This window comes from Podarcis vaucheri, assembly GCF_965113315.1.
Source record: "Podarcis vaucheri genome assembly, chromosome: 3".
Classification (NCBI taxonomy): Eukaryota; Metazoa; Chordata; class Lepidosauria; order Squamata; family Lacertidae; genus Podarcis; species Podarcis vaucheri.
Genome location: NC_138761.1, coordinates 50,274,595 through 50,299,501, shown reverse-complemented (window position 1 = coordinate 50,299,501; position 24,907 = coordinate 50,274,595). Strand labels below are relative to the sequence as shown.

The 24,907-nt window shown below is 43.1% G+C and overlaps 1 long non-coding RNA gene across 1 annotated transcript; it reads left to right on the top strand.

Annotated features, from left to right (window-relative positions):
• Positions 1 to 4,567: 4,567 nt before the first annotated feature.
• On the top strand, positions 4,568 to 15,551 carry LOC309529217. The gene is made up of 3 exons (XR_014218132.1): positions 4,568 to 4,649; positions 13,252 to 13,370; positions 14,688 to 15,551. It is a non-coding gene; the product is annotated as an uncharacterized lncRNA (long non-coding RNA).
• Positions 15,552 to 24,907: the final 9,356 nt, after the last annotated feature.

Below are 24,907 nucleotides of genomic sequence, written 5' to 3'. Positions count from 1 at the left end.
ACATCACTTTCAACCAATTGGATCAGGGCATTTTGTCTAGTGTTATCTTTAAACTGGGATAGCCCATGGAGTTTTTGTCAAGAATAGACTCTTCTCACTGATAAAGTAATGGGAGAAAAAGAGTGGGCTGTAGTCAACTAAGTCAGAGTAGTCAGAGTAGATCCATTGAAATGAAGAAGAAGAAGAAGAAGAGTTTGGGTTTGATATCCCGCCTTTCACTCCCCTTCAGGAGTCTCAAAGCGGCTAACATTCTCCTTTCCCTTCCTCCCCCACAACAAACACTCTGTGAGGTGAGAGGGGCTGAGAGACTTCACAGAAGTGTGACTGGCCCAAGGTCACCCAGCAGCTGCATGTGGAGGAGCGGAGACACGAACCCGGTTTCCCAGATTACGAGACTACCGCTCTTAACCACTACACCACACTGGATGAATGAATGAATCCTAACTTTAGTGAGTCTACTCTGAGTACGACTAGCATTGAGCACTACCTAATGCCTTTATAACAAATCAGTTTTGCTGGTATCTTTGTTGGTAAGAAAGGAACAGAGGCAGCAATATGATACCTGCAGCTACATTTATTGCAACTACACTGTCACAATCGGTTCGTGCAAAAGTAGGTCAGATCCGTAAGGCAAAATGAGCTCGGGTTTCTGACGAAATTCAGCTGGGCTGATTAGATAAATGAATATAAACTTGCATCTGTGCACAAAGCCAGATGTCTAGTAAACACTAGTGCCTAAATTGAGTTGGTGATTGTGCTTTGGCTTGCTGAAGAGGGCAGTAAGAAGATTTTTGTCCTCTTATATGTGCTCCTTTTTTTTTTAAGGATTTGGCTGCTGCCTACTTACATTACTCCCCACCTTACTGCATAGTTGTATATTTCATATGGCAGTTAGCGAGAACATCATTGAGATAAAGGAAAACGTTAAAGAACAACTTCACACAAAGTCTACAAAGCTTGTGGTTTTAGGTACCTGGCCTGCCAAGCACTGCTTGCACAAGCACAAAAACATGCTTAACATTCTAAGCCATACTGGCGTTGGTGCCCAATCTTGGGTTTTAAAAATGTGTGTGTTATGTTTGATTTCCTATACAGCTCAGTCTTGTGAGCTGGAGAAATTGATATATTAAGCCAGACAAGCTGCTTTACCACCATCCGTCATAGTAGCAGAAGGGCTGTGAACAACATCGGCAGAGAGCTTTCACAGTGGGTTGCTGTAACCAGTAGGGATCAAGGTCCTGTTTACTGGAAGAGCTCCCAAGTCCCTTTTTTACTGTTATAATTAAAGAAACATGAATATGCACTCCAGTAAATGTGTAACAGTCAATATGGAAATCTGAAAATTAATTCACGCCTCACAATTCCATTCCGAATGTTGGCAATGTCAATCAACATGAATGACAGTTATCCAGCTGCTGCTATGAAGGTGCTTCCAGATAGACGCTTATTGTCAGATGTTTTGCAGCATCCACACAATGTTGTTGGCATCAAAATGCCAGTCAGTTCTCTCCCCGCCCCCCGCCTTTTTTATTCAGATTTACTCTTTTTTGGGGAAATCCGATAAGTTAAAAAAAGGGGGCGGGAGTCCCTACGGCCAATGACTCATTTGCCATTTTTGTACAGCACATTAACAATATTAAGCCCTCATCTTAGAGGACCATAAGACGGCTTGGTTTTCTATCAAAGCCTCTTTAAAAAAAAACCTACTTGTTCATGATGTAAAATAGGAATTACTTTGTGTCAGGGACATTTTTTTAGCATACTGGGATATGAGTAGTCATCCTTGCAGGAGCCATACTTGATCAGAAGATCAGGGAAGCCCAAGTCCTGGAGGGGCCTGAGAGATTGTCACAGCTCACCAGGACGTGGGAGTTCATCCTATCGTTAATATTTATCCTTGCACAGGAAAACATGAGCATACATAGGTTATTGGTGAGTACCAACACACAGGATTCCCCCCCCCCAAGGTAGTCAGTGCAGGAACAAGATTATGGAGGCTACAGATTCCTAGTAAGCAAAAACCTGAAACAATTTGAAATTACAGCTCTATGAACAGAAGAGCTTTCCTATTTCCCAAGCAACCTCTAAGTACGGTGGTACCTTGGGTTAAGTACTTAATTTGTTCCGGAGGTCCGTACTTAACCTGAAGCTGTTCTTAACCTGAAGCCCCACTTTAGCTAATGGGGCCACCTCCTGCTGCTGCGCCGCCGGAGCACGATTTCTGTTCTCATCCTGAAGCAAAGTTCTTAAGCTGAAGCACTATTTCTGGGTTGGCGGAGTCTGTAACCTGAAGTGTATGTAACCCAAGGCACCACTGAATGGGCCATTAAGTTAACAAAGGAAGTGGCTCTGTGCTAGGTAACAAGTGGGTGGACCTTCCCAGAACTCCCTGGTAGAAAGATAACGGTTAGTTAGAAGGTGGAAGGCAGGCTGCAGGCTGGGCAGAAATCCAGAGCTATGCTTAATTTCTGTTGGAATCCCAGGCTGTGGCTATGGGAGAAGCAAGACCCTCTTGGGGTATTAATGTTGTGAACCCCTCCACTGCAGGCTCAGGTTGTATGTATGTGTAAATAAACCATATATCATAATGACACCACAGTCTCCGCTGTTCCTCATTCTGAAGAAAACATGAAGCCTTTGGGTCAACATTTTATTTGGACCCTGCAATAAGAAATGTAGATTTGGGTCAGGCAGCCTAAATCAGCCCACCAATTCTAACAGCAAAATCTGTCAATCTCCCGTTTAAAATAAGTCCTAGTTTGATGCTTCAAAACCATTGTGGAATGGACGTTGTAAAATAATTTGCTAGCTGTAATTGGTTTCCCCCAGCTTCTCTTATTTGCTCTTTTGAGGAATGCTAGATACCTTAGCTCCTAAGAGATGTGATTAGCTTTTCTTGCGCTAAGGCCAAGGAGAGGGCCATTCCATCATTACTTTAATAATAATCTCTCTTCCTCTCGCTCTTTCTCCCTCCCCACCTTATTTCAGACATTTATTTCAGAATCTTTTATTCTGACATAAAAGGAAATGTATATACAGCCTGACTTTTGAGAGCCTTGACCTAGTTGTGCTGGCCTCTCTGGTAGCTTAAATGATATGACACCAAAACAAATGCAGGAATATGTATGACAGTGTATATTGGGAAATTAGTTAAGAAAATGATTTTGAATTAGATTTTTTTTTTTAATCCTTGTAATTTCTTTTGGGAACTTGGATGAATTTTTACCCGTTAAGGAAGTGATGTCAGGCTTTGGTGCCTTTTGCCCCTCTGTAACTACAGCTTCGAAAGCTACCAAGCAGCATTCATTCATTTATTTACTATCTTTCATAGAATTTCATAGAATCATAGAGTTGGAAGGGACCGTGAGGGCCATCTAGTCCAGCCCCCTGCAATGAAGGAATCTTTGACCCAATGTGGGGCTTGAACCCACAACCCTGAGATTAAGAGTCTCATGCTCATCAGGCTTACAAAGAAGAGGGGAGATCATTTTTTTTTTTAAAGGGCAGTGTTGTCAGCTGAATAGCAGCTGGCGACTCTTGTTCCTTTGGCCCATGGATGGGAACCCTCAGGACTGAGGGCCCAATGTGGTCCTCCGGGCATCTCTGTCTGGTGCCTGACACTCTCAGGCCACAGCCCACACCAACCTTGCTTCGCCCCCTCCTTGAGTGTTCCTGCCAGGTTGGGATGTATCTTTGAACTCTGATTGTGACCTTTGCTTGCCTAGATGGAGGATAGAGAGGGGTGTGTGAGGGTGCAGGAACTAGCCTTCTGTGCAAAGGTGAGATTTTCCTCCATCATCCGGGCACAACCTCTAAAACAGGTGCACTCTTCATGTGTAGAGACTCCCCTCTAGTGCTCTAATTGCACAAGGTTCTAAATCACAGGGTGCATGGAAAAGGCTCCCCTTTTCAGACAGAGACTTCCTGGACACATAGACAGTGTGGGAGCAGATGCGTCTTCCCTACTCTGTGCGATTGATTATTTATTGTGGGAATTGAATGCCCAAGAATAGAGAGTGTGATATCCATGCCGGAACCTGCAGATAGCAGCATGAATCTCCAGGGGAGATGCAAGCTGACAGTGTTCAAATGACCAAAGGATATTTATTACATTGATTAATTAAAATACTCTATTTCTTTTAAAAATTAAAACCACAACGTTACGAGGCAATGGAACAGCAACACTCCAGAAAAGCCAGCTTTCCTGAACTCTCCTGAGTGGAGCTACCAAAATGGCTTCATTTGGTATGACATTCATTTCATATGACACAGTTGTCTGAACCTGACATACGTCTTCAGACAGCGGTGCTGACCATCAAGACGGAAACTGGCAAGTGGGCAAAGAAACCCAGTTGAATCCTTTCATTAACTCCTCTCCCAGAAACTAGTTAAGATGCACAGGAAAAAATACATAACATGCTTCTTCACGGAACTGGATCAAAGCACTTCAGTAGAATTTTTCAGCTCATAAAAGCTAAAGTGGTTTCTCCTGCTTTTGATAGAAACTCACTTATAACATTTTTATTTGCTTGGCATAACAGTGGTACATCATTTTATCTTCCCCCCTGAGCTTGAACCCCATCAGGTGTGTGGATGATTCAGACATCCCATCGATCCATCCATGCAGCAGCAACAGCAGCAGATTTTATGTAAGTCTATCCAGAGAGCGGGTGCATCTTATGTCATGCATCATCCTGGTGCAAGAAGTGTGTGCATGTGTAACAATGCACAGAAAAAGCCAGGACTCTGATGCCTTGGGGCCTGACATTGGAGAAGTCAAAAAGATGTCCTGTCTGTTTAGCAAAAGCATGCTTAGCTCCAGCATGTCTCTGCAATGTGCCCATGGCTGACAAAACCCCAGACTGCTGCTGCACATCACTGACATTTCTACCAGAATGTTCTTTTTCTTTCTTTTTAAAATCTAGGGTAGTTTACAGTTACCCAGGGGCTAATGCACATACCTATTTAATGTGAGTTGCCATGGCAGTTTGGCACATGAGCGCCTTAAGCGTGGCTGATTAAAATGATTCAGTATTGTCTCCTCGCTCCTTAATTTTTCATAAAGTGGCTGAGAAAAGTTCTCGCAATTAAGTGGTATCTATTTTTATCTCTACAGAAGCTTAACTATTATTTGGCCCTACAGTGTCCTTACATTAAAGACAAGCATAAATCATCGGTGATGTAGTGTTGCATTGAAAAGCTATCCTTCAAAGCCCGAAAGGGAAGCCAATTATTATAGGAATGATTATGGGAAGTCAAGGGAAGCCAGCTTCACATGGCAACTTTGGGTTTCCTGACAAGTGATTAATTTTACCATAGCAAAACCATTGCTTTCCCCCCCTTTCAAATTTCTTTTTTTTAAAAAAAAAATGAGGGTGGCACATTGATTTTTGCAAAACAGTTCCTTCTCTGATATGAACAGCTTCAGAAGCAAGAGCTCAAGTAATATGAAAGAAATTTTATAAAGAGAACAGAAAAGCACAAAAATGCTCGTATTAAATATAAAAGCCAGTTCACCTTTTCCCCTTGCTGCTTCAAAAGGAAACCCTTCTGTTTGTTTAAATACACTCTGAGCAACAAGTGAACCTAAGCATTAAAGGCCTCGTACTTTGTGAAGTACAGTATTAAATATGGATCTGGACTATGCTTCAGACAGGGCGGGAGGAACTCGCACAACCACTGATTCCTGAACAGGGTAAAATTGGTTTTGCGTATCATACGAAAAGCTGCATCAAGGAGAAGGTGATTTTGAAGTAGAAAAGAAGAAAGGGTGAAGCAGCTGAATGCTCCCTCAAGAGATGATTGGAAGGCGGTGACAAAATAAAGAGTAGTGGCTTCTGGGCAGTGGTCTCTTTTCCTTCAAGTCCATCTTGCACCAACCTTAACATCTTTTCATACTCCCAGGCATTTCACAGTATTTGATGTAGCTGTTGGGTTTTTAAAATTACTTTTTCTGTTGAACATTGTAGTAGTAGTAGTAGCAGTAATAATAATAATAATAATAATAATAATAATAATAATAATAATAATAATAATAATTTATTTCAACCCACCCATCTGGCTAGGTTTCCCCAGCCACTCTGGGTGGATTTCGACAGAACATTAAAAACAGAATACAATTTCAAACATTAAAAACTTCCCTAAACAGAGCTGCCTTCAGATGTCTTCTAAAATAATAATTATTATTCTAAAAGTCAAATAGTTGTTAATTTCCTTGACATCTGATGAGTGGGTGTTCCACAGGCCGGGCGCCACTACCTCGGCATGGTTCCCTGTAACCTCACTTCTTGTAGGGAGGGAACTGCCAGAAGGCCCTCGGAGCTGGACCTCAGTGTCTGGGCTGAACAATGGGGGTGAAGATGCTCCTTCAGGTATACTGGGCTGAGACCGAGATGAGCTGTTGTCTTGAGATATAAATATTTGTGGGGTAAGATGCTTTTTAATGTTGCATTGTTCCTGTTTCGAATTCAGTATGCTTATTTTCTGTAAGTTGAGGTTTGTCTTGGTATAAGGCATTTTAAGAATAAATAAATAATCACAGTAGCATTAGTAGTAATAGTAATAAAAAAACCCCTACTATTTATCTCTCCACACTCTACCTCTACTCCCAGCTGAGTGAGATTATTTTGTGTAAATCTCTGGAGGAAAGTTACACCAAACTGTGATTAGCATGTAGTTTGAGCCTCAGGGTGAGGATGATAAAAGAAAAGTACATAAAAACAAAGAGCAGTATAAAACAACATTTTCGCAGCCTAAGTTTGATCTTTTTTATTTTATTTTTAAAAAAGAGACTTCAGAATTTTGAGCCCAGAATAAACAACACAAAACAAGAATTCTTGCATATAGTGACATATCATGCATAATGTAATTTGTGCAACCTTCAGATCATTTGTCAAGGAACATAACAGCAAAGGGATAAGGAATAATATGAGAAGAACGTGGAGATCATATTAGACTAAGCTTGGGGTTGCCTGTGTGGCACCCATGGGCACAATGGCACCCTGGAGGATTTCTTCAGGCACCCACAAAGCCTCTCAACTACCCCTGCCCCCCTCATCCTGTGGTGGTGATGAAGGAAGTTGACTTCCTCCCCATGGGAAGTACAGTGCTACCTCAGGTTAAGAACTTAATTCGTTCTGGAGGTCCATTCTTAACTGGAAACCGTTCTTAACCTGCGGTACCACTTTAGCTAATTGGGCCTCCCACTGCTGCCACGCCACCGGAGCCCGATTTCTGTTCTCATCCTGAAGCAAAGTTCTTAACCCAAGGTACTATTTCTGGGTTAGCGGAGTCTGTAACCTGAAGTGTCTGTAACCTGAGGTACCACTGTACAGACCCTCCAAGTGTCCCTATTTATGAGGGACATCCCTGATTTAGAGAATCTGTCCCAGTTTCTGTTTTGACCCCGGAATGTCCCGCTTTCCCTTAGGACGTCCCTATTTTCATTGGAGAAATGTTGGAGGATATGGAATTATCCAACCCCTGAACCGTCTGAAGGCAATCCTGTACAGGGAAGTTTTGTTTTTTTTAAATGTCCAATATTTTATTATGTTTTATATATGTTGGAAGCTGCCAGGAGTGGCTGGGGCAACCCAGTAAGATGTGTGGGGTATAAATACAGTGGTACCTCGGGTTACATACGCTTCAGGTTACAGACTCCGCTAATCCAGAAATAGTACCCCGGGTTAAGAACTTTGCTTCAGCATGAGAACAGAAATCGTGCAGCAGCAGGAGGAGGCCCCATTAGCTAAAGTGGTGCTTCAGGTTAAGAACAGTTTCAGGTTAAGAACGGACCTCCGGAATGAATTAAGTACTTAACCCGAGGTACCACTGTAGTAAAATTATGATTATGGGATGGGACGAGACTATTTTAATTGGAGAAATGTTGGATGGTATGCAAGTACACATAGCTGAAGAAGGAAGCTGAGAAAGCAGCACCATTTCCCGGTTCTCCTTTTAGTTTTAGGCGCTGTCCAAGGCTTCCTTTGGCACCTGAACTGCTAATATGAGCCTCAGAAAGCACATAAGGTAGAAGATGAGCCCCACTGTCTTTCGCTTCCTCTTTTAGCTTTATCTGCTTTTCAAGGCTCAGTTGGGAGGACAGAATGTTGGATACAGCAGGAGAAAGAGAGAAAGAGAGAGAGAACATGTAAATGAGTAGCAGCCAATCAATCCAGTCAAAACTGCATATATTTTTCATAGACCCCTCTTCCCATCTCTCCTCAACTGGCATCAAATCACAGATCACATCTGTCTTCCTTGCCTTAATTGTAAATCTCTCTCTCCAGCATTGCCACAGCACAAAAACATGAACCTGAAGCACGAGTCCTTAAGAGTCCTAATAAGTTTACAAAGGATCCCCTCAGAACCAGAATCACTTGTATTCGGTGGTTTTGTTGTCATCCAATGTAAAAAATAAATAAATCAGGAAGATCCATGAGAATCAGTGCCTTCCACAGTTTTTTTTAAATTCTAGCAAGCACCGACTTTATGATTTCTGTTATGCAGTCTACCAGTGCAGCTTAAATTTGATGGTGGTTTGGGAAGGGGGAGCCCCGTGTAAAATCATGCAAATTCAAGAAGAGCCATTTTAATTTTACAGGGTTTTACTTTCACCTAGAGTCCCACAGAAAAACAGCTTGCACACATGTGTGTGTTTTCTCTCTTTCTGCCCGGGGTTGGCAGGGACCCAGGAGAAGAGCAGCGAAAATCCAGCAGAATGTCTAGGACTAAAATGAGATTAGGGACCAGATCTCCCAGGCCGAACACTCTTATTCATACAATAAATAAATAAATTTGGGAATGGTGGGTTGTTTGGGAGGAAATTTGGAAGCTCTGTCACCCTTCAGTTTTGAGCATAGTTCTCATTGACACAGCACACATTTCCTCTTTCATATTTCTCAAGTTTAGTTGATGCCAGCAGTTCCCCTCCCTCCATGCACACACATAATAGCCAGCCTCAGTCACAACCATGTGATGTTGTGTATTTAAAGTGCTTCAGTTTTATTTATAGTTCTTCTGAAACCAGCATCAGCTCATCATTTCAGCGTGGAATAGAATATATGATTTGATCACCAAAGCTAGTTTAAAAAATTCCACCGTTTCTATCTTGCACAAGAATATGAAAAACCCCACATGGTTTTTGTGCCTGTGCCTACAGACACACACACACACACACACACACACACACACACACACACACACACACCTTTTGGCTGTCTGTCTACAGGTGCATGCCCACACACACACACTTCCATGCCATATTTTTTCCCTTGCTCTTGACCTCACTGGATGAAGATTTCCACATTTTAGACTCCCCACCTCACGCCTTTCACATTTAGAAGCTAAGGAGACAGGTTGTGACTAAGTAACTCACAAAGCTTTGCATTTCTGCCCATGGGAGGAGGTTATCCAATATCAGTTTTAAAAAGAAACCCTCCAGGATCCAATTCCAAATCTGTCATGTCATGATTGGACAGATCATTGGTGCGTACTTATTGGGAACAATTTTATTAGGTTTTTTTAATACTTTGTAGCATACACTACCCCTGCCCATGCTCAGTAGCGATGTACAATATGGGTACACAGTAACATGGTTTTTCATACTGGATTACACAATGTTATGGAATTGGATTCAAGTTGCATGGAAGGAGCTTCCGACTAAACATCAAGAGGAACTGTCTGATGGTAAGAGCAGTTTGACAGTAGAACAGACTCCCTAGGGAGGGTGTGGACTCCCCTTCAATCAAGGTTCATAGCCATCCATCTTGGATACATTGCAGATGACCCCTGGCGTCTCTTCCAACGCTACAGCACTGCGGTTCTAAAAATGCCGTCATTCTCCAGTATTTTTTCTTCCAAAGGAAACCCAACCCAGCTCATGCTGACCCTGCCTGAACTGAAATTTCTCATTGTTTGGAAAAAAATGGGACGTGAGCAACCATATTTGGCAAACAACAAGGAAGAAATGGTCCAGATTGTTTACATGTGTCCTCTCTTAATCTATTTTCCTAGTAAGAACAAAACAAAGCCCAGCTGTTCTTCCAGATTGCAAATAAATATAGGCCCAGATCCAAAGCTATTTACAACCAGGGGGCTTTGAGCTTCCCAGTGATGCAAGTATCTTCTAAAATGTCATAGTATGGGACCAAAGGTGGTTTTATGGTTGTGCAATGGGTGTGGTGGTACTGGGATCCATGCTGCAGGGGACGCCAAATTTTAGCATTGCACAGGGTGCTGCTAAAATTTGAGAGTACAAAGTCTGCCACTGCAGGGGGTGTCACTTCAGCTGTGGTGCATCCCACAGCATAGCAATTAACACTGAAAGGCTTGCAATGATCAGAGTGTGGCTAATGCAAAAGCCCTGTTTGGGAAATCGGTTTTTGCATGTGATGATGTGAAAGAAAGCCATGTGTGTGGTGCCAAGCCCTGCTGCCTTCACTGTGTCATCTTCTCATATTTCATCCTCATCCCTCCATGAGTTGGATATACGATATACAATATCTTTATTGTCATTGTCCCATACAGAACAATGAAATTGAAAATCTACATAAAACATGCAAGACCCCCTAAAAACTCAAACCCCATTTTAAAATACAATATACTATAGAGACTCCTTATGCTGTGTTTAGAACCAAAATTGCATTTGCGTAGAAGCTGTTTCTCAGGCAGCTAGTCCTGGTCTTTATAACCCTATACCTTCTTCCAGAAGGCAGAAGCTGAAAGAGATCATTTCCGGGGTGCGTACTATCCTGCGCTATCTCTGCAGCTTTCTTATGGCACTTGACAGCATAGATTTGATTGAAGGTAGGAAGAGTGCACCCAATTATTCTCTGTGCAGTCTTTACAACCCTGGACAGCATTGTTTTTTCCCTTGCTGTGCAGCTTCCAAACCACACAGAGACCATAAGTTCATGCACTCTCCACAGTACAATGGAGGGTCACCTTCTGGCGCAGAGAGAAGCTAGAACTCATGGAGACTCCCTGTGTGTGGAACCTTGGAAAAATCGGGGTGCGATATTGCATGGGGATCCTTTGAGACTGGAAGAGTCCCTCTGCTTCTGAACTTTGACTTCCATCTCATGGAGGGCTCAGAAACATGAGAAGATGACATGCTGGAGAGTTTGGTCCCTGGGAGTGGACCTGCAGTTCTTCCTCACACACACCCAGATACAGCTGAAATCACTGACAATTTCCTGCTAACATGTTGTGTAGTTAGTTTCACCCACATTGTTGTTCATGTGGTGTGGCATATACCCACTGTAGCTGCTGTTGACCTCTTCAGGGGTGGGCAGGGACAAGGTCCACCCCTGTGCCAATCCAGCAGTTCCACCAACTCTCCTCCCAATTCCCATCTAGGTAAGCAGCAGTGAAGCTGGTGCTGGAACGGAGCACTCAAGTTCTGTCCTGCCACATGTACCACTAGTGGTCTTTAAACATTACAGAGCCATGCCACAGAATGAACCAGTAGCAGAGGTGTTTCCAAGCACAATTCAAAGTGTTGGTGCTGACCTTCGAAGCCCGAAAGGGCCTCGGTCCAGTATATCTGAAGGAGCGTCTCCACCCCCATCGTTCAACCTAGAGACTGAGGTCCAGCGCCGAGGGCCTTCTGGCAGTTCCCTCACTGCGAGAAGCCAAGTTACAGGGAACCAGGCAGAGGGCCTTCTCGGTAGTGGCGCCCGCCCCGTGGAACGCCCTCCCACCAGATGTCAAAGAGAGCAACAACTACCAGACTTTTAGAAGACATCTGAAGGCAGTGTTGTTTAGGGAAGCTTTTAATGTTTGATGCATTACTATATTTTAATATTTTGTTGGAAGCCGCCCAGAGTGGCTGGGGAAGCCCCTCCAGATGGGCGGGGCATAAATAATGAATTGCTGTTGTTGTTCATGGAGGGGCCTGTTCTCACTTGACCTCTGGACGGTGCAAAAGCACAGGCAGAAACACCCGATTGACTAAAGTGGTGCATTTGCACTGCATCAGCCTCACCAGGACTTCACTCCTCTCCTTCGATCTCCCTGTAAGGAGCAGCAGCAACGTGACTGGGAAGTACCGCTGCCCCATCATGCCATCTGCTGCTGGAACGAATTCATAGAAAAGCATCACCTGCTCCTAAGACATCAAAAACTTACCAAACCACTTTTTAAATTGAAGGGATTTTCAAAACTGATTTGTTGCGTTGACAAAGGAAAATGTTCAAAGGAAAATTTGATTTGAGTCCTATCTGGAGGAAAACAGCTTACAACACTGTCCCTATCCAGCCTGTCGTTATAATATATAAAGGGGAAGGGAACAATTTTGCATCTTCAAGGCGCTGGATAGGACGTCTTCAAAAGAATTTATTCAGCTCATAAAAGCTAAAGTAATTTCTCATGTTTATGATATAAACCAACTTACCATTCTTACTTGCTTGGCATTAGATCAGGATACAATATTTTATCTCTCTCTCTGTCTCTGACCCCTGGGTGTGGCAATGATTCAGTCAGCCCGTCAATGCAGCAGATTTTATGCTATTATTTTCCTACTGTGAGAAGACATATCTCATCTCATGCTTCATTTGCCACAATGTTTTCCTGCCACCGAGCAGAAAGGGTGTGGTTGGTTGGAGACAGAGCACTTATAAGCCCGCAATACACTTATATTTAAATCCTATTGTTTCCTTGCATTTTCAAAAGCCGTTAGGCCACTTGATCCATTTGGGTTGTTGTGCCACTCTACTCCCTGCCAGCACCTGCTGTCTGAGGCAGCCACCTCATCTTGCCTATTGTTAGGGCTGGTCCTATTCTACATTCCAATTCTTGGTGACACTAGAATGTGCCCAAGAGACAGAAATCAAGAGCTGGGTTTTAAGTGTATGATGATGACACATGATAGCAGCTACTGCATGGCACATCTGCAGCAACATCACATTAGTAGAAGAATGCACACTGTTTTATTTATTTGTAGACTATGTCTGGGAATTTTTCAAGGGTGATGTGTGAAGCAGCCCCCATGGCAGGCATATTATTCAAGGTTTCACCACTTGCAGGTAGATGCGAGTGACTGCTGCTTCTATGTTGTATTACAATTAAGTGTTTTAAATTTTTGTTAGCCGCCCTGAGCCCAGTTTTCTGAACCGGGAAGGGCAGGATATAAATAAAAAGTTATTATTATTATTTATTATTACATACCTTCCTTGAGAATTGGACTGGGTGTGGTGTGCCCCCCCCTTTATAGTTAATTGCCTATTATTTAGTTTCCATTGTCTCCATCAGCTTGTGGGTTGCATCATGCTCAAGAGAGAAGATTTTTCCATTCCACTTTGCATGACAGCAGAAGTGTGAACAGTGCTGAGCAAAGTTCCCCAAGGAAGACACACAGGCAGTTGTTGAAGGTAGGACAGTTTATTGAACTATTTATTGGTAACTGGTGAGAAAAGAAAAGTAACAAATTGGACAGTCTTTGGTCTGATTAACAGGTCTGAATAATCTGCCTCTCTTGGCTTCCTATGAGTGTCCCATAGCAAACTCTATCATCTCTATCTATCATCTCTATCATCTCTATCTATCTATCTATCTATCTATATCTATCTATCTATCTATCTATCATCTCTATATCATCTATCATCTATCTATCATCTACCTTTCACCTATCTATCATATTCCTTCCTTTGTTCCTTCCTTTGTTCCTTCCTATTTACATTTATGACCCATGCCTTCATGTATATAGATACCAGAGTGGGCTACAGCACATAATATGAGCAAGGAGTGCAATTAAATTAACAAAACAATAAAATCTGGGGCAGCAGCATCTCTGGAAGTGATCTCTGGAAGTGATCAAAACAAACTGGGCAGGGTGGCCTCACCAGAGAAGGGGAGATACTCAGCCAATCAGAGGATAAAGGTGTGGTGGCTGGCAGAGAAGGACCAAGGAAGGAGAAATAGTAAGAAACAAAAGACGAGTAAAGAGCTTGTTGTTGTTGTTTAGTCATTTAGTCATGTTCAACTCTTCGTGACCCCATGGACCAGAGCACTCCAGGCACTCCTGTCTTCCACTGCCTCCCACAGTTTGGTCAAACTCATGCTGGTAGCTTCGAGAACACTGTCCAGCCATCTTGTCCTCTGTCGTCCCCTTCTCCTTGTGCCCTCCATCTTTCCCAACATCAGGGTAGGCCATGGGAAAACCTTGTCACAGTGACTTGGGACACAATGTGGGAGGAAGGAAAAAGCAGCAGTTCTGTTGCCAACCACTCTAGTGGCAAGTAGGGGAAGGTTAACTGGAGGAAGGAGGAGGCTGCTTGCACTCCAGATGACAGAGAAATTAACAGGGAAGCAAGGCTGCTTAAATAAGCAGATCTCAGAAGAGTTCACCGGGTGTTTTCCGAAGGTAGAAGAGTCCCTGGTGCTCTGGAGACCCTTGGGAGTAAGAGGATGGAAGCTTCCACATCAGACTTATTAAGATTATTATTGATATGGTTGTTTTTCTTGTTAGAAATATCAGCAGTTAAGCTAACTTGACACATGGGTGCTAAATGCAAAAATGTTCTAGGTTGATCTAGAATACCTGGCAGGCTTTTGCACTTGGAGCAGAGAAGGTGCCCACCTCGTCCTTCTGCTCAGGTGGGCCAACCTTGTGACCAGCCCCTTGAAATGAGCTTGAAGGAAGGAGGCTGCCAGCACAAACACTTCCCACTTCTGTTTGCTTCCTACAGGGATTAAAAGAGGACAGGATGTGGCCATGGACCGTCATCTCCCAGAAAGTTTCTATCCCATTCATCTTAATAACTATATTGATTCTTCTTCTGCTGTCACATATTTTATTTCCACTAGATCAGGGAAAAATCATCCCTCTCCCCAAAGTAGCCTTGTACTTATTCCTTGTATGTGGGAAGGGCTGCATCTCACAAGAGAGCATTTGCTTTGCATCCAGGTGGTCTTTGGTCCAGTCCCTGGCATCTTCAGGTAGGGGTGGGGAAAAGTTCCTGTCTGAAACCCTGGAGTGCAGCTGCCAATCAGTGTAGACAGTACTGCAGTTGATGGACCAAGAGTCTGGCTCACTATAAGGTGTCTTCCTATGTTCCTGAAAAAGACTAGCTGGAGCAGGCATCCCCAACCTGCGGCCCTCCAGATGTTCTGGCCTACAACTCCCATGATCCCTAGCTAACAGGACCAGTGGTCAGGGGTGATGGGCATTGTAGTCCAAAACATCTGGAGGGCTGAAGGTTGGGGATGCCTGGGCTAAAGCATCTCACTGTTTTTCCCCACTCTCATCAATGGTTAAATGGGGATTGCTGGCAGAAGAGGCAGCATGCAGTGGGGGGAAAGTCCTCCTTCCCTTTTCTTTATAATTTGCTTCTGTCCTTGGCTACTTAGTATTGCATTTTGTAGCTAAAGCTGCTTCATTCCAGTTTTAATAATGCAGCCAAGCTGCTTTCTGCCATAATCTCAATATAATCACCATAATTCCTTCAGCTTCCAATATAGGTCATGTTATGCTTGATTCAATAAAATTTTGCTCTAAAGCTTTATTAATCTGATAGTACATTAGGCTGCGTCGATTTGATAACAGTCTGCTGTTATTTTGTTTGCTTTTATACCGTTGTTGCTTCTAATACTGAATTTGATTAAATAAATAAATAAATAAATATCCCATTGCTGCTGTGTAAGTCTGCCAGCTCTGTCTCCATTCTTTGGGCATACAATGATCATATGTGCTTTCAGATCCACAAAGCCTTGCTAGGTCAGAGCAATGGTCTAACTTAGCCTAGGGAGCCTTGGAAGCTACAGAGGAAGAACAAAGGAGCAGGCATTAATAAATGATTCCTTTCTCTCTCTCTTTAAAAAATAGCTTTTATTTATCTGCAAAGAAAGAAAAAAGATGTTGGAGTAAAGAATACAGGAAAGGTTTGTGATGCCCCCACTAACCCATGCAAGTCATCACTCGATGCTGCAGTCATCACCAACCAACCCTGATCTGAAAGAAAGTTCTGTTGAAGTCAATAAGATTTAGGACTGCTGCACAGTTGTTTGCTTATTCCTACACATGTGTAGATGCAGGTGGTGCTATGGTCTAAACCACTGAGCCTCTTGGGCTTGCCAATCAGAAGGTCGGCAGTTTGAATCCGTGTGACAGGGTGAGCTCCCATTCCTCTGTCCCAGCTCCTGCCAACCTAGCAGTTCAAAAGCATGCCAGCGCAAGTAGATAAATAGGTACCACAGGAAGGTAAATGGTGTTTCTGCATACTCTGGTTTCCTTCACGGTGTTCCGTTGCGCCAGAAGCAGTTTAGTCATGCTGGCCACATGACCCAGAAAACTGTCTGTGGACAAATGCCGGCTCCCTTGGCCCAAAAGCGAGATGAGCACCACAACCCCATAGTCGCATTTGACTGGACTTAACTGTCCAGGGGTCCTTTACCTTTACACATGTATACACTTTATATTTGACAACTAAGTTCTATGGAGAGATCTTCTGTGTTACCTCACATCACTTTGGGCTTTCCAGTAGGCTGAATTCATGCACTCAGTTGCCAGCCGTCAAGTGTACATTAAACACCCACAGTGATGCACAACCCTTACAGACAGGTCTACCGCTAAGAATGCTACTACTCACATCTGTGTTATTCTAGCATGCAGCTGAGAACCTGCACAGTTGCTCACTTGCACTAAGCCATAGTTTGGCTTAGCATTTCAGCTGAACTGGGTCACTGGCTCTCACGCTGGTGTATGATCACCACAAATCCAGCCAAACCCATCTATCCCTACATGCCAGGGAGGGACTCACGTGGCGCTGTGGTCTAAACCATTGAGCCACTTGGGCCTGCTGATCAGAAGGTCGCCGGTTAAAATCCCCGTGAATGAATGAGCTCCCGTTGCTCTGTCCAAGCTCCTGCCAACCTAGCAGTTTGAGCATGCCAGTGCAAGTAGATAAATAGGTACTGCGGCAGTGGAAAGTAAATGGCATTTCCATGTACTCTGGTTTCTGTCATGGTGTTCTGTTGCGGCAGAAGTGGTTTAGTCATGCTGGCCACATGACCCAGAAAGCTGCCTGTGGACAAACACTGACTCCTTCGGCCTGAAAGCGAGATGAGCGCTGCAACCCCATAGTTGCTTTTGATTGGATTTAACAATCCAGGAGTCCTTTACCATACCTTTACATGCCGGATGTTATCTGCTGGGCAACATGGATAGGCTAGCATACCCTACATAACCTGCGGCTTTATTAAAGATTAAGGTGTAACCGTAAGCAAAGTCCTTACTTGGAAGTAAGTCCCACCGGGGATGAATTTCAAGTAAAAGTTTTAGGCCTTGAGTATATGTGGCTTACCTTAATCTTATCTATGAAGCTGTTCATATAGAGCAAAAGGGAAGACAGAAGCATCTCTCACTAGCTGTGCTTTTGCAGAAAGAGAGAGTGGGAGGAAAGGAGAGAGAGAAAAAAAAAGAAACATAGAATTATATATATTTTAAAGACTTTTGCATCCTTTGGCCAAGAAACTATGTGCAGCAGCATTTGTTAGTATAATTGCATATGTTGAAAGCTTCATTACAAAAGAACAGTGAGTACTCAGCAATGGGAACATTTCAGGAAAGTGCTAATTTTCAGATGGCTGCCTGTCAGCGTCTTTATTTGTCTCACATGGCCAGAGTGTCTGGGAGCAGTTTCTACCAGATTTGGACCTTTAAATAACTCTTGGCCACTGAGGATTGTATCATTCCAAATGCACAAGGCAGAGGGGAGAAAGCATCTTAATCCTGTTGATGAATGTGGTTTAATAGTGTTGCTCATGTTTTAAGCTGCAGTGCAGAAAGGACGGATCTTGAGTATCATAACATCAGAATTGAGTGGTGTTTTTTTTCTTCCACCCAGTTCCAAGAAACATCTTTGGAAAGCTGAAGTATATGTCAGTGATAGAAGAAGTCACGGCAATCAGTTTGTGTGCACAAGTATTTGCAGGTAATGGAAACAGAACATCGACTCGTTATAAAAAGGGGACACAGTTTTGCATAAAATTTCCATAGGCAAATTTATAGATGAAAAATGAGGAATGATTACTAGAATATAAAAAGAAACAAAGTAAGAGTCATCCTAATGAGGAAGACTATGGCCAGGTGACTGCTGTGTCTGCTCAGTCTGCAACCTATGGGCTAACTGATGAAGGGCAACTTCAAGGCCCCTCCTACTTGCCTTTTAGAAAGAGCAATCCAAACCCCCAATCTATCAGGCTGGGGGGGTGTTGCAAGAGGCAGAGGTGCCCCTCTGCCCAGCTCCACTGGACTCCAATGGCAGGTGTGTTCTGCCATCAAGGAGTATCAAAAAATGGTCACCATTGTCACAATAGTCAGTGGACCCTCCCAGAAGAGGTGTGTTTTGGGATGGGGAATGGAGTTATGCCAGCAAGATCTTCTGGATCCTAAGATGGGTCTGTACTCTCACATGTTGGCAATGGGCCCAGTTCAGTCAAGCAAACAGGCATGGCATGAGTGGCTCCATTAAGCCCTGACACAGCTGGCCAGAGGTTTCAATTGCAATCCCAGGGTTCTTTATTTTTAAACTGGACCTGGACCAAATAGCCCTTCAAATTGACAACACCTTCAAATAGAGGGCTGTCCTCTGTAAGGTAGGACACATGGCCATCCTCGTACACAATTTAACTGTGAAGAAGTATTCTGAAGAGTTCTAGAGGAACTGCCACCCCAATGCTCCAGTTAGCCAAATTTGGGGAAATAAGTAAGTCTGACTGAATCCATCACTCACCAACCCCAAAATAATTTGCCACCTCATTCATAGATGGGAGTTTGGTGGGCATTTTTGTGGCTCTGGAATGCCCAGATGTAGTAGCATTCTGTCAAAGAAAAAAAACTCCTAAAAATATACAGGGGTGGTTCAGAAGGTAGATGGGGATCTACTGGCCATTCAGAGTCACTGGCAAGAGTTTTTAAAATTAAAAAATAAGATAATTCTTGGAAAACGTTTATCCAGCTTAAATGGGGGAAATGTGGGCTGGCATTCTGATATGTGGACTCTGTGAAAAACCTGCATGCATGAGCAGCACCTAGCCCAAAATAAACACCCATATGGAGGTATTATAATTTAGTTAAATTAATTGAGCATCCAATAACCAGAGTTCTCTGGTTATTGAAAGCCAAGTGAAATCACATGTCAGCAAAACAGATGTCAATAACAGCACAATTACTTGCAAATGAGACATAAGGATGCATTTAAAATTGGGGTGGTTAACCTTTGATCCTTCAGATGTTGCTGAACTACAATCCCAACTATCTGGCCGTTGGCCCTGCTGACTGAGGCGCAGGGGTATCATCTTCCCCAGGCTCTGATAAAATATTTCATTTATATGCAAACATTTTCAATCTCCTAATAAGTAGTTCCTATTGATGAATGATCATTCTGGGCAATCCAGGAACCTCCCTAGCAAAGGAATGCTTGGCCAGCTAGGTGAGCACCTTGTTAGAAGCCAGAAACAGTGACTCTTGCAAGGAAACAAGCAGGCCAGAAGGAGGAGGAGGAGGAGGAGGTGGAGAAGAAGAAGAAGAAATCTAAAGAGGAACTCTAAAAACAGCTCAATGAAGAGAGGGAATAGGATGGAGTATTGGGGAGATCAGCATAGTTGACTGACTGGAACACTAAGCAGGATCACTGCACACTGCAACATTTTGCTGCAGATCCCAATTGTTCTTTTTCTTTTAAAGAGTGCAAACTTCCATGCACAGAGAAGGGCAGTGCCATGCACAAATCACACACATGAATAGACAAGAAAGAGAAGAACTTGCACACAGGCCTTACACTGACCCACTTAAATTCTTTAATGGTACACTATTGACTTTTCTGTTTTTGTTGTGGGCAGAGAGTTATTACATATTGCGCTTCCTGTACTGCCCATGACATTGGTGGTATATTAGTCCATTCCTGATATAGCATCTAGCTGGGGTATTTTTTTCAAGTTCAACAGTTATATAAGGTACTTTTTTCCAGGCTATCCTTATTTACGGATAGGCACTAGCACAATGTCTTTTAATTTATTTGCTGCCTTTAGCTATTCTTCTCCACGGTGGAATCAATGACTCTTTATTTAAACTCCACAGATGTCAGGTTCTCTGTGCCAGGCAGAACAGGCTAAGAAGCTTTTCCACATAAATCCTGCAAGAAATATATCTGGAAAGACATTTCGGAGACAGATAAACAGTCAGGATTTGTTTCCTCATTTGGCTTTCTCTCTACCTTTGTGTGGATTTCAAGATCAGAAAGATTTATGGGATTTGAGATCCCTGAATTGGCAAAAAGGGACATTATTACAGTCAACAGAGAAGGATCTGGACTCTATTCACTCTCTGATCATAATAGTTCAGAAAATTGGGTTGAAATGTTCTGAGACTTACTTCAGAACATGTCTCTGATAAAATGTGTCTCATTTGGTGGCTCAGAAATGGCTGGAAATATAACAAAAAAGTCAAGAAACGGTCCTTATAGAACAATGCTATCAAATTATTAATCGGCAGAAAAGAAATTGGTTTGCTGTTGATATAGTTAATTACGATCTTGCTAGGACATTAACTTTTCCAGGGAAATGAAATTGGCACAGCGATCTTTAAATAGAGGCAAGTGTGAATCTATTTGGAAGATGGGTGTGCAGGAAACTGTTTGTTTTTCGGGGGGGGGGGAACCCACACTTTTTTAACTAAAGAAAAAAACCAGACACTGTGCATGATGTTCTTGTTGCAAAAGGCCAGGACACAGGAAAGGTACATAAGTGGTGCTAAATATATGTTTTTGTCCCACTTCCTAACACTTTTTTAAAAACCTGGCAAATATGGCTAGTGGAGCACATGACGCAATCGTGGGATATTTTTAATGGTACTTTGTCTATTAAACTTGAACAATTTTGATAAGCACTTGCTACTATTCTATTTGTATAGAAATCCATCTATACCAGATATGGTCATCTAGGAAGGTGTTTGACAAAGTTCTCCATGATAGTCCTGTAGAGGCAGGAAGATGGCAAAATGTGGGCTGGATGAGGTAAATATAAGGTGGATTGGTAGCTGGTTGATTGACAGACCCCAAAGAGTATTCACTAATGGTTCCTCATCATCCAGGAAAAAAGTGACAAGTGGGATCCTGTCCTGGACTTGTTGTTCAGTGCCTTTATACATGACTTGGATGAAGGAATTGAGGGGATGCTCATCAAATTTGAAGATGATACCAAACTGGGAGGGGTACCTGATGCAACAGAAGACAGAATTGGGATTCAAGATGACCTTAACAGATTGGAGAACTGGGCCAAGATTAACAAAATGAATTTCAACAGGGACAAAACTAAGGTTTTACACTTAGGCAAGAAGAACCAGCTGCATAAATACAAGATGGGGGACACTTGGATCACCAGTAGTAGATGTGAAAAGGATCTAGGCGCCTTAATAGACCACAAGCTTCATGAGCTTAACATGAGTCAACAGTGTGATGTAGCAACAACAAAAAAGCTATAGTGTCTTGATAAAGGGAAGTCATAGTACCACTCTATTCTGCCTTGGTCAGACCCCACCTAGAGTGCTGTGCCCGGTTCTGAGCACCACAATTTAAGAAGGCTATTGACAAGCTGGAATGTGTGCAGAAGAGAGCAACCAACATGATCCAGAGTCTGGAAAACAAGCCATATGAAGAAGAGTTGAGGAAATTGGGTATGTTTAGTCTGGCAAAGAGGAGACTGAGAGGAGATAGGATAGCCATCTTCAAATATCTAAAGGACCATCACATGGAGCTGGAGCAAACTTGTTTTTTCCTACTCTGAAACAAATGGCTTCAAGTTCAAATCAAATCAAAAATCTTTAATACGGTCAATGACCAACAAGCAATTTATAAAATAAAATAAAATTGGCAATATGAGTACTATTGTACTACAGATAACTGTGGAGATATGGCCAAATCACAAAATTGGTACTTATGTTTATGACCAGGTTTCGACATTTAAGGTTTTGAGGATTCAATTCAAATGTCATTACTGTTCATTATCGATCCTTCGATGTTTGCAATTTGAACTCCATTGCTGTCATCATTGCTCGTCTTATTCTTGTTGCAATGTAACAGTACTTCGCCACAGGCCTGTTGATTTCGGGGTCTTTGTCAGCTAAGAGGTGTCTGATATAGGTGTCATCTGTACTACGAGGTATTTTCCTCAGAATCGGCTCGATCAGCTCTTTTCTTGAGTCTCAATATAATGGGCAATATAAGATGACATGCCCGATGGTTTCTATTTCGTTGCTGTTACAGGGACATAATCTTTGTTCGATCGGTATTTTGTTGTATCTTCCCTCTAGAAAAGCTGAAGGGAGAGCGTTAAAGTGGGCCCTGGTAAATGCCCAACGGTGTTTGGCATTATATAGAACTTTAAGATAGTTTGCTAGATGGGGGCTTTGAGAATCGAATAGGAGTTATGAGTTATCGGAAGTTGACTAAAGTCATTTTGGGCTTCAATGTCCCTGAGTCTTTCTTTGATTATATTCCTGGCCCTTCCCCTTTCTAAACTTAATAAATACTCTGGGGAGAGACCATATGTGGCCAATTTTCTGAGAGTGCCCTTCAACCAACTAGATTGGAATTTGTCAAGAAGCATCAGGGAAAGTAGTCCAACCGGCGAGTTGTTAAGTCTTAGCCAAGTGCATAAGGTTCTTATCCATACTTTGGTTTTGATGCTGTATAAGCCCGCTTCCAGTCGTAGGGCGGCGTTTGGGACGCATTTAGGTGTTTGTAGGAGTGATCTAAGGAAACCTGATTGTATCTTTTCGTATGGATATAGATTGGGGAGGGAGACGAGTGGTGCGCCGTATAGTATTTGTGCTGTTGGTTTTGCAGCGAATAGTTTAATTGTGGCAGGAATAAAATTTCCTCCCATTGTACGGTGGTATCTTAGAATTGCTATTGTACTTTTTTGTGCTGTAGAGGAACTGTAATTTATGTGGGCAGTCTTCTTCCGTGATGCTTGGAATATAACTTCAAGTTATAAGAAGGAAATTCTGACTAAACATCAGAAGGAACTTTCTGATGTTGAGAGCCAGTGTGGTGTAGTGGTTAAGAGCGGTAGACTCGTAATCTGGTGAACCGGGTTCGCTTCCCTGCTCCTCCACCTGCAGCTGCTGGGTGACCTTGGGCCAGTCACACTTCTCTGAAGTCTCTCAGCCCCACTCACCTCACAGAGTGTTTGTTGTGGGGGAGGAAGGGAAAGGAGAATGCAAGCCGCTTTGAGACTCCTTCGGGTAGCGATAAAGCGGGATATCAAATCCACTCTTCTAAGAGCAGCTTGACAGTGGAACAGACTCCCTTGGAAGGTGGTGGACTCTTCTTTGTTGGAGTTTTTAAATCCAGCAGTGGAGAGTTGAAAATGCTTTTCCATCACCAGCTCTGGAGCCAACTGATGATTCATTCATAGAATCATAGAATCATAGAGTTGGAAGAGACCACAAGGGCCATCGAGTCCAACCCCCTGCCAAGCAGGAAACACCATCAGAGCACTCCTGACATATGGTTGTCAAGCATCTGCTTAAAGACCTCCAAAGTAGGAGACTCCACCACACTCCTTGGCAGCAAATTCCACTGTCGAACAGCTCTTACTGTCAGGAAGTTCTTCCGAATGTTTAGGTGGAATCTTCTTTCTTGTAGTTTGGATCCATTGCTCCGTGTCCGCTTCTCTGGAGCAGCAGAAAACAACCTTTCTCCCTCCTCTATGTGACATCCTTTTATATATTTGAACATGGCTATCATATCACCCCTTAACCTCCTCTTCTGCAGGCTAAACATGCCCAGCTCCCTTAGCCGTTCCTCATAAGGCATCGTTTCGAGGCCTTTGACCATTTTGGTTGCCCTCCTCTGGACACGTTCCAGTTTGTCAGTGTCCTTCTTGAATTGTGGTGCCCAGAACTGGACACAGTACTCCAGGTGTGGTCTGACCAGAGCAGAATACAGTGGCACTATTACTTCCCTTGATCTAGATGCTATACTCCTATTGATGCAGCCCAGAATTGCATTGGCTTTTTTAGCTGCCGCGTCACACTGTTGGCTCATGTCAAGTTTGTAGTCAACCAAGACTCCTAGATCCTTTTCACATGTACTGCTCTCAAGCCAGGTGTCACCCATCTTGTATTTGTGCCTCTCATTTTTTTTGCCCAAGTGCAATACTTTACATTTCTCCCTGTTAAAGTTCATCTTGTTTGTTTTGGCCCAGTTCTCTAATCTGTCAAGGTCGTTTTGAAGTGTGATCCTGTCCTCTGGGGTGTTAGCCACCCCTCCCAGTTTGGTGTCATCTGCAAATTTGATCAGGATGCCCTTGAGTCCATCATCCAAGTCGTTGATAAAGATGTTGAATAAGACCGGGCCCAAGACAGAACCCTGTGGCACCCCACTAGTCACTCTTCTCCAGGATGAAGAGGAACCATTGATGAGCACCCTTTGGGTTCGGGCAGTCAGCCAGTTACAAATCCACTGAGTGGTAGCATAGTCAAGACCGCATTTTACCAGCTTCTTTACAAGAATATCATGGGGCACCTTGTCAAATGCCTTGCTGAAATCAAGGTAGGCTACATCCACTGCGTTCCCTTCATCTACCAGGCTTGTAATTCTGTCAAAAAACGAGATCAGGTTAGTCTGACATGACTTATTTTTCAGAAATCCATGCTGACTATTGGTGATCACAGCATTCCTTTCTAGGTGCTCACAGACTGTTTGCTTAATGATCTGCTCCAGAATCTTCCCTGGTATTGATGTCAGACTGACTGGGCGGTAATTATTTGGGTCCTCTCTTTTCCCCTTTTTGAAAATACGGACAACATTTGCCCTCCTCCAGTCTGCCGGGACTTCGCCTGTTCTCCAGGAATTCTCAAAGATGACTGCCAGTGGTTCTGAGATCACATCTGCCAGTTCTTTTA